The following is an 11,390-nucleotide window of genomic DNA, read 5'->3' on the forward strand; positions in this document are numbered from 1 at the left end:
GAATCAAACTGCTACTTGTGTCGTTGCTCATCTTCGGGCATGCACTGAATACTCTTGAAGCCTATGCTCATTCCACCAAACAGAACTCGACAAGCGTAGTGGTGTAACGCCATGAAATAATATCAGCTGATTCTCAACTTCAGGTGCTATGGTTCCACACCTCGCAGATGGATCGCTGCTCCATACGCTTTCTCGAGGCGTTACAGAATCCTGTAGCTCACTGAAATCACATTATCGTCAAATGCGATCCAGCGGGAACGAAACTGCATCCAGTCGATCCAAATTTGTCCGGAATTGTGCTTATTGTGACGCAGATCTCGCTCTCAACGGTTCATCCAAGAATACTCTTTTTCCAAAGCTCTTGGAAAACATCTTCGCCTGCACAATCACTGGCCCTGCTAATCCCGCGATCGGACAAACGAGAGGAGTCATAAGAACGAGATACGTTGCGTATCAGGTAACGACTCTTCAGAGTGGCATTTAAACCAGAACTTATCCGAGCTGGCCCAACATAGTCCAAGGGTCTTCACGGTAGACGACGAATCGATGTCTAAAAGTTCTCGCTTGTCTGCAAATATCTTGAATTGCCTTTTAGCTTGCTGGCTGATTAGAGTGCTACTTCCGGAGATTGAAACCAGCAGAACTGAGTAACGACGGAACATCCTACCCGCAGGCTTTGTCCTTCCCTGAAAGATTTCTGCACAAGTTAGCATGTCACCAACATAGAAATGGCGCTTTACGACCTTGGCTGCTGCAGAGTACGCCTGTTCTCCTTCTTCGGCACACTTCTTAAGCCTCGAGTTGCTAAGTACGGCGCTGATGAAGTGCCGTAAGTCACGGTACTCAACTGATACGTTCGAATTGGCATGATCGACGGACTCTCGCCAAAGAATTCTTGCAATGGTTGATTTTGTTCGACTACGTTGATCACGACTACGAAATTTTCCGTCACAGTGACTATAGTACTTCATCAGTGTGTCGTTCAGGAAAAAATCTGTAGCACATGAGGCGTCAAAACAACTCTGAGCTTCGTTGTCGTATCATCCGGTTTGATGACTGCATGGTGTGGCAAATAATGCTGTACATATTTCTTCCTCCTCCTCACGTACTTCTCGCATATGGCCCATCAGTAAACTCGTGGATAAATTCAGTATAGAAGCCTTTATTTTTGGATTTGCAGTCAGCGGCGCTCCAAGCCCATGAACCGTTTGGTTGCTATCTCCTTCGACCTTCCCAAATGTTCCATCATGAACTGTTCTTCAGCAGCACCACTCGAAATTTTCCATCAGCGTCTCTGTTGTCGTCTGCTCGAAAATCTATTCACACGTAGATTTTCGACGGAAGACAGCTTTCTGGCATGACTCCAAGTCCCCAAACGTGCTAACTGCTCGTGTGTCTCTTCCGTGCTGACTGAGGCTGTAACAGCGCTGAACGTGTGACTTCTTCTTATTGGCATTACATCCCACACTGGACAGAGCCGCCTCGCAGCTTAGTGTCTTTAAGCACTTCCACAGTTATTAACTGCGAGGTTTCTAAGCCAGGTTACCATTTTTGCATTTGTATATCATGAGGCTAACGATGATACTTTTATGCCCAGGGAAGTCGAGACAATTCCAATCGAAAATTGTCCAGACCGGCACTGGAATCGAACCCAGCCACCCTCAGCATGGTCTTTGCGTAGCCGCGCGCTCACCGCACGGCTAAGGGGGCCCACAGCAAGAGAACGTGGTGACTGGACTATCAGTAATTTCTCCAGCAACTATTCAACCTAGTTCGGTGTCCCGTAAAATCGGACCAGAATCCGACAGCTTCATCTGGTCACTCAACAGCATCTCGTAGACAACTGATACGCCAAGAACTGGATCTATCGCACTGGGTTCGTGGAACCTTGGATAAGCTAGGCCGATGTCTGATGGCAGCTTCCAGGCACTGAGGTCAATAGTTGTCTGCGGCGATCTGTAATTGAGGCAACATAAAATTTTACATCCTTGGTTTCGAACGAAGAATAACGTGACGGATCCTCACTAACACCGATTGTTCTGACAACGTCATGATAGAATCACCAACACCTTTCACAGGCAGTTCTCGTGAATGCTTGAAATTAATTTTTTGAAACAGGTTCTCCGTGATTATGCATATTTGAGAACCGTTATCCAGCAATGCACGAGCGATGACCGTATTTCCGAAGCGATCGCGAGTTTCACAAGAGCGGTTGACAATGTGTGGTGTTTTGATGACTTCGAGCATTGGTGAGGTAGCAGTGTGGTGAGAAATAGTTGTGTGTTTGTGGGAGTGCTGTCGTGTCTGTGGTGGAGTATGGTTTGGACGGGTATTTGTGGAGATATTTGAGTATTATTCATCCGGGATTGATGCGATTGCGAATGCTGTACTAACTGTTGACGAAACGAGATTGAGCGTTTGATTTCGCGACTTGAGGCCTGTCTGGGATGCTCGACGTTTGGTTCTGGTGTGCTAGAGCGGATGGATAATACGGATGCAAAGATGGTGATGACGTTGTCCACACTTTAAGTACGTCTCGAACACGGCTACAAAATGTCCAGAACACAAGCAATTCAAGCAAGTCCAAGTCTTCGGATCAACAATTTTCGGTCGACCACTCTAATTTTGTTAAAACGACGACACGTTCGATGCTATATCCACCAGCAGACTGGACAATTACTTGAAGCAGAAACAAGCGTGTGAATCTTTGAACTCTTGAATGGTCTTTGATCACTTGAACAGCGGGCTGACGTAGAATGCAGAATTGCAATGCTTCTCCAGAAATTCGTCATAGTATCATACTGAGAATGTTCTTCGAACCGTGTATGAGTTTCCCATTGGCGAAGGTTGTTGTATCTAGCTTGCGACAACATGAATGCTAGAATTGTGCAGTTTTCAGTGTTTTCTCCCAACTTTTCCAACTGCTGAAGATTGACCTTAAAAGTCATCAAGACGGTATTCAGGATCAAACGAGCTCCGAACTTCAACATCTGAACAGAAACAGCGCCTTCAGATTTCGCTTAGATTTCTATTTCGTCTCGAGAATATTCCACAATTGTTGTGTGGCAGCGCTACCTGAACTTGGGTGATCTGAAGTAATGCTTCATCTTTCAAAGATGCTCAGGTAATTAAACTTGTCGATTGACTCAAATCATTCGTTGTCGTGAATCAACGATTTGAAATTATCCGAAAGTGATTTCAATCCTGCAGCTTTCCGGAAAAGATGGAAGCTTCAGCCGATACTCAACCGGGAGTTGGCAGGCGCTGACGTTCAGAATCTTCTACTTTTTGTTCTAGGGCGTTCAGCAATTAACGCTTCGACATCAAACGAAATACGAATTTTCAAAAATTCTGTACGTTTGCGCTATCAACACCATCGTCATCAACCGCACTTTCAAACTCTTCGCTGGTCTGTCTAGAAGAGCACATCTATGTCACCCTAATGGTACAGAAGGATCAAAAATTTCATCTAGTTTCACTAAACGTAATTCAACCATCACTGTCACTAACTGCATCAAAATTATCCACAAAATCTTTACATTCGCCAGCTGCATTCAACTATTCTCCTCTTTCACCAAACTAAACTGGACTCTCGGCATTCTGAATAGCACAAGATCACACTTCACTAGTACTGAACCACGACCGAGACCTCAAGCGGAACGGATTGACAGAATTAAAGCTCAATTATCAACACACTAACTGTGGAATTAGTCAAATGGAAATCGCAAATGTGTGAAAATAGTCAACGGAGAACTCAAATTGTTTCCAAAATTCCACAATAAAATTCAATTGTCCAAACCGCACCACAGTACGGTAACAGAGCGCTTGCAAATTAACTCAAGACAATGGCTTATTATTAGGCGTCACATCAGACCACGCTGAGCCCAAGCCCTCAACCACACATTGCATACACTCTACTTAGCTGTAATGGTTAATCCCTTCGTATCCAAATGTCAAAATGACATCAAAAATCAATATTCAGCCCTGAGATGCGAAGAACGTTGATTTCAAACTGCACACGGCCACACATGATATTTTAAATCACTTTCGCTAACTGCTATTCATTGGTAGTTATTAATTAATTTGCTCACCTAGCTGAAGACAAATATCGATTCCGTACAATGGATCAGAGCACACTTTGCACTCTGATACAATTTTACATACAAGTTCACTTTCACGCGCAATATCGACAGACAATGTCAGACACACACCCAAGCCACGCGCACTATTCACTAGACGTGGTCCCCGATTGATCTTTATCCGGCTCGAAGGACCAAAATGTTATAAAGTTATAAAACTGTTCAACTGGCAGACTATAATCCACGGTCACTTCGCTAAATAGCGCGTTTCGGAGGTTGGCTTAAACACGTATTTAAACTTAACTGCGACACGACGGACAATTTATTCTAATCGAATAACAAACCATAACGTCCAACAAAAAGCGGACTGTCATATTTTCGACCGGTACGGACGAGACACTAGAACTAAAATTCTACTACTGCTGCGATCACTGCGATCGACGCGACGGCGTTAGCGCCGAAGAGCTACCTATACTTGACTGACTGTTGGTCGCATTTACATACCAATAGATAAAGTGTGAAAAGAACATACGACGATGAAAACACTCTATTGTCTGTCTTGTGCTGCCTATCTGATTGCCTAGTGAGGTGCATCTTGGGATGCAACATTCTAATTCTGTACGTGACACTGACCATAAAAGCTGTTTTCATATGCAAGACACAAGTGAACGTGAAGTGCCAAGTGAAATCAGAATTGCATATAATGTAAAACTCAATTTAATAAAATTCCGCGGAAAAAATTAAAATTTCGTTTCGTTTCGAAAATTCCGAATTAAATGAACCTTGATTTCGTATCGTTTCGAAGTCTCGAAAGTAATCTATATTTCGTTTCGTTTCGATCCGAATCAACATAGACATTTCAAATTTCGTTTCGTTAGGAAAGTTGTTATCGCATACCCTTAGTTGGAAGGATCAAAGGTGTCGAACGTTTAGAGGTAATCATAAATCTACTAGAGCTGCGGCATCACACACGAACTGGGAACAGCTTCATAGTGATGGGCGATATGCAAAGGCGCGTGTTCGGCGGTAGCCGATCAGTGAAACAATGTGCAGGATGATGACTAAAGGCCGGGTCTTCTATTTTTGTATATTCACCTCCAACACACAAGCCGCTTCTTCAAGCGACGCCGCCTTAGCCACCATCAGCGCGACTAGAGCTGGTGGGTACCAAGCGCCAGCTGTTCTGGAGATGCTTCTGACCACGTCGTAAGCTTCCAGACGATTGTCAGATCATCGCAAAATCGGTATGGTACCCTTGAAGGTTGGCCCTACGAGCAGTGTCCTGGGACCTCCAGATCGACGGTTCCTCGGCATCGGACGCAGTGGACGGGAATTGAGGCACATTGACCATTGCCAGAAGAGTCAACATCTGTTCGTGGCGATGTTGGTGTTTACTGTTTTCAGGAGGTCTTCCGACTGATTTGACTAAAGCCCTCCTAAAGCCCGCCAGTAGTGCACGTGCGGAATAAACTTCCACCGATATTCTGATCCTCGAGCGGTAAACTCACACACGTCAGGGCTGCCAGGAAAGCATCTTAGTGAGGTCGCTAACAAGCTCGATGTGAACGGTAATAACGGCGTGACCTTTGATTTTGCTGCCTTTGGTTTCTGGTCATACGTAGCAACAGGATCCGTAAGCTCCTTGAGAGACGTCGGCGAAGATGGAGTTGAGATTGACGGCGTTTGAAAGCGAAACAAATCGTGGCACACGAACTTCGCTCAGTAAACGTAAAGTAATGAACGCTTCACTCCTCCTGTAGCTTGGTTGGGAGTGCTGTATCCCACTCACAGGCCTCCCTTGCTTCATGCCCATAAACGCTGCAGAATGGCCAATTAATAGTAGACCCAAGACCAAGATTTGCGCGATATAAAACATCCCTTCTCGCTTCGTCAGGACTATGGCCAGTGAAATAGCTGGATTTTGAACCGTAGGTAATTGGTTCTCGGCTCCCCATACGAGATCCAGGGTTGAAACTGCCTGCTCGTCCTGAAGTTCATGCAGCGGTTGAACAACTAAATCTTCCGATGGACACCATGTAGAACATGAACATCTGATGTCCATTCCTTGATTGGGAAGCCGCAGTTTAGAGCATCGACGTCATTTGTTGCCTCACTTCAATTGAGATTCTACGTCATCAGCACCCGAAAGGAAATCGTCATCGTATAAACTGGTGCCCATGTCGCGTGCAATTGCTGCAGAGTTCCTCGTTGTACAAGATACGGAGCAGACGTGGTACGCAGGTCACCGCTCTGCAGCTTCATAGGTAGAACATCATTGTTTGTCCAGCGAATCCGACGGAACTTACGGTCTTCGAGGTGGAGTATCTGCCGTACATTTCATCCACGTCGGCGACAAACGACACAGCGAATGCGGAACAGCACGATGGGAGCAGATCTCCTAAACGACTGGTCTAACCAAGAGTGTCGTTGAATGAATATCCGGAGGATGTTTGCAAGACGCATCGAAACGACTCAACCTTTGTAGGCCTGCTCGACTCTTTGAAGACGGCATGGTGGGTATGTAGCAGTGGTTGATTGTCGTCTACCAGATCGATGAGCTTCCATATGCCCCAACTTGAGTATATCTGTCCATAAAACGATGATACGCGTCCTTGAGGCAGGATCACGTTCGAGACGCCGCTCGACACTCGACGGCGATCTCGACATCCCTTGAGCTTCCTAGAACAATATCGATTTGTCGTTCGAGGAAGACTGACGATATACCTTCCAGACGGACTACGGGTGGTAGTAGCGCTGAAGTGCTTCACATCTATTTTCTTCGGCGTTAATATCCGTCGAAGACGTCCTCGATTTCAAAACTTCTGAAGCGTGGCTTCTAACAGATCATCTTTCGTAGAAAGGTTGCAGATCGAGGAATACAAGTGTTAACTTGATGCCAGCGAAGCCCATCCGAATGGTGTTTCAGTCAACCATGGTAGTCTGTCCCCTAACGCAGGGTACTAACTACATGTACCCTAAATTGTTCGCTGGCCCTAGGGGTACTCGACAAAATGCGTAATGGCGACGTATTACATTTGGAATCAAAACTTATTGATAATTTTTTATTTCAAAGATTTATATTGACATAATATAATATCAATTAATCCAATTGAATCCTGCCTTCCAATCAGACCATTATGAAGGGCTGCGAGAAAAAAGATCAAACGAACAAAACGTCAATGAACAAAATGATTTTATTTTTCAATAAGCTCGTTTGCTTCGTTGCAAGAGAGGTTTAGAAGATTCTTCTACGCTTCTTCGTAAGCCCTCTTAGCAGCTTGAATGCCTCCTTTCAAAGAGGCTCGTAAGAATCTCCTTTCAGGAGCCCTCGGAAGCCTCCTGGCACTCAGGAAGCCTTTCATGGTAAGGTTGATTCTTCAAGAAGCTTCCAGAAGCCACCTCAAAGAAGCTCAAAAGCCTCCATGAGGTCCCGAAGCCCTTTCTAGGAGGCTCCGGAAGGCTCCTTTCAAAAAGTCCTTAAGCTCCCCTCGAAGTCGCTTTCAAGAGGCCAAAAACTCCTTCCAAGAGTCAGGGAAGCCCTCTTTTAAGGGCCTGGAAGCCTCCTTCAAGAGGCTCTGAAGCCCTCCTTCAAGAGGCCTCGAAGCCTCCTTTCAAGAGGCCGGCCTCCTTCAAGAGGCCTCGTAAGCCTCCTTTCTCAGGCCTGTAAGCTCCTTTCAAGAGCCTCGTGGAGCTCCTTTAAGAGGCCTGTTTTCGCTTTCACAGGCCTCGCTCTTTCAAGAGGCCTGGAAGCCTCTTCAAGAGGCCTGATGCCTCTTCAAGAGGCTCGAAGCACCTTCAAGAGGCCCAGCCTCTTCAAGAGGGCTCAGAAGCCTCCTTTCAAGAGGCCCGAAGCTCCTCTTCTCCTTCAAGAGGCTCCAAGCTCCTTTCAAGAGGCCCGAGAGCCTCCTCTCAAGAGGCCCCGAAGCCCTCCCTTTCAAGAGGCCCTTTGAGCCTCCTTCAAGAGGCCTCGAAGCCTCCTTCAAGAGGAGCTCAGAAGCCCCCTCTTCAAGAGGCCCAGCCTCCTTCAAAGGCCTCAGCCTTCAAGGCCCATGAGCCTAACCTTCTAGAGGCTCGGAACTCCTTTCAAAAGTCCCGAAGCTTCCTCGAAGCTCCTTCAAGAGGCCCAGAAGCCTCCTCTTTCAAGAGGCCTGAAGCCTCCTTTCAAGAAGCTCAAGCCTCCCAAAGGCCTGAAGCCTCCTTTCAAGAGGCCCGGAAGCCTCCTTTCAAGAGGCCTGAAGCCTCCTTTCAAGAGGCCTCAAGCCTTCCCTTCAAGAGGGTCGTGAAGCCCTCCTTTCAAGAGGCCCGGAAGCCTCCTTCAAGAGGCCTCGAAGCCTCCCTCTCAAGAGGCCCGAAGCCTCCTTCAAGAGGCCTCGAAGCTCCTTCAAGAGGCCCAGAAGCGTCTCTTCTAGAGGCCCAGCCTTTTCAAGAGGCTCGAAGCCTCCTCCAGCTAGCCTCCTTCAAGAGGCTCGAAGCCTCCTTCAAGAGGCCTCAAGCCTTTCAAGAGGCCTGAAGCCTCCTTCAAGAGCCTCCCAGAAGCCTCCTTTCAAAGAGGCCCAGAGGTCCTTTCAAGAGGCCGAAGCCTTTCAAGAGGCCTTGCCTTCGAGGCTCTGGAAGCCTTTTCAAGAGCTCGGAAGGCCTCTTCAAAGCCCGCTCAGAGGGCCTGTTTCAAGAGTAGCCTTTCAGAGAGGCTCGAAGCCATCTTTCAAGAGGCCTGGAAGCCTCCTTCCAAGTGGTTAGGTTGCCTCATTTCAAGAAGTCACTTCTTTGTAAGATTAAGATTAAGATTTTGCATTCAAGAGGCTCGAACTCTACTTTCAAGGGTTCGGAAGCTCTTTCAAGATGCTCGGAAGCCTCAATTTCCCAAAAGCTCTAAATTCTTCAAGAGGCTTGGAAGCATACCATCAAAAGGCTCAGAAATGTTCTTCAAGATGCAAAGGAAGCCTTCTTTAAGTGACTCGAAATTCCACCTCTGGGTGAGGCCTGGAAGCCGTTAAGAGGTTCAGTAGTTTTAATCAAGAGGCGGAACCCACTTAAAGGGATCTTAAAAGCTCAAAGAGCCCTTCAAAGGCTTCCCTGGGATTATTTTTTTTCAAGATTGTGCCTACTTTCGAGAGGGGCACCTAATTAATGCATAAGTTTGAAGGGGTAATTCTCTCAAGAAAAAGGTTGAAACCGCCGCCCTTAACGGAAATTTTCAACTGACTATAAATCTCCCAGAAGGCTTCACCGTCTGCGAGTTGTGGCGCCTGCTCAGATGGTGGGGTTTGAGATAAGGGCCCTGTTAAACCTCTTATAAAAGCTGGCCAGTATCCGCAGCCCTGCCAAAGCGACCGAAAATGTGCCTCAGCGCACAAGCCCAAGTCCGTGAGTGAGATGCCAACAGCCCCTGATACGACGGCCCTCCGGCGAGACAGGAGGTTTGTGCAGTAGCCCAATAAGCCGCCTAGAAAACCAATAATATGAAAAAATATAAGAGATAATCGACTCGATATAACTCGGCAAAGACTCCAGAGTGACGAATAGGATCACGATTCTGGATGCTGGAACATGGAACTGCAAGTCCTTAGGTTCTCGCAGGTGCGACAGGATGATCTACATGAATGGCATCCGCAACTTCGACGCGTGCGCTGCAGGAGTGCCGGACAGGGACGAAAGGTGGAAAAGCGGCATTCCCCGAGCGGTTACTTTCTACTTAAAGCTGTGGCACCACTCAACGAGCTGGGAACCGGCTTCATAGTGCTGGAGATAGGCCAACGCGTGATTGGGTGGCAGCTCAACGCAAGGATTACGCAAGCTGAGATTAAAAGGCAGTTTCTTCAACCAGGTAGCCATTACAACGTACCGCACTGGATTAAGAAGGAGAGATGACGAGAAGAAGCCGTTCGTACGCACAGCTGGAGCAGACATACGATGGATGCCCACCGTGCGGACGTCAAAATCGTCACTCGACATGAACGCACGGTGGAAGGAGGAATGCTTAGACCGGTCATCGGACCGGAGAGTCTGCATACACCTATCGAATGACAACGGCCAACGATGCATAAATCTGCAGCCTCCCGCGGAATGGTAGTCCGGCAGCACCTTCTTTCCCCGCAAAGCATCCACAAGGCCATATGGAGATCACTACCAAGAAACGGAAAACCGAAATCGACCACGTTCTATAATCGACGGTAAAATTCTTTCCGACATCACCCGAACGTCCGCACTATTCCGCAGTGCGAATATTGAATCCGACCACTACCCGTTGCAGTTGCCAGGCCTCAAAACTCCGACGGTGTACAACACGCGTCGAAGTCGAACGCCGGGTTGCAACATTGGCGGCTACATGTGACGGTAGTAGGTCCAGCTAAGAATTCGCGAAGTGCGGCACTCCAACGAAGAGCAGCTAGGCGCATGCTCTCTGAAGATGGCGAGAGATATTCGATCCGCCATTGGTAGCACCGCAAAACCGCTGCACTGCAGCACGGTGCCCCGGATCAGAGAAACGACCGGTAAGGACGGCGATTTGAGCAGTTAGTAGAAGAGAAGAGCAGCATGGGCGAGATTGCAACACCGCACGAGGGCGAACTGAGGCACGATATAAAGGCGGAACAGACAAAAACTTGATTTTCCGGAGGGAAAAAGCGTCAGCAGGAAGATCGAGACCGTGAAGAGACGGAGCAACTGTAGCCGCACTAATAACACACGAAAGTTCGCGGAGGAAGTTGAACTGTTCACGAGGGCAGTGCCATACAGCCTGATATGTGCAAGGATGACAAACGGAACCTTCTTACGAACGAGCGGAGGTGATCCAAAGTTGCGCAGCAGCACTACGAAGAGCACCTGAATGGCGATGTGGCAGACGAAGATGCGGTATGGTGATGGACCTGGGAACGCGCGAGGACATATACATTACTGGCCCCGGATCTCCAGGAAACAGGAGGAGATTACGGCTGAAGAACAACAAAGCCCCTGGGGTTGACCAACTACCAGGAGAGCTTTAAACACGGTGGTGAGGCACTGGCTAGAGTGCTGCACTGGTGCAACCAAGGGAGGAGGAAGTTTTTCGCGCAGGAGTGGATGGAAGGTGTCGTGTCCCATCTACAAAAGGGCGATAAGCTGATTTGGTTAACTACCGCGCAATACATTGCTGAACGCCGCCACAAGTACCTCAAATTTTATGCCGTCGATCAGCACCAATTGCAAGGGAGTTCGTGGGCAGTACCAGGCGGGTTTTAGGCGAACGTCCACCACGGACCAGGTGTTCGCCATTCGCCAAATACTGCAGAATGCCGCGAATACAACGTGCCACACATCATCTATTCATCGACT

Source organism: Armigeres subalbatus, chromosome 2, assembly GCF_024139115.2.
Source record: "Armigeres subalbatus isolate Guangzhou_Male chromosome 2, GZ_Asu_2, whole genome shotgun sequence".
Classification (NCBI taxonomy): Eukaryota; Metazoa; Arthropoda; class Insecta; order Diptera; family Culicidae; genus Armigeres; species Armigeres subalbatus.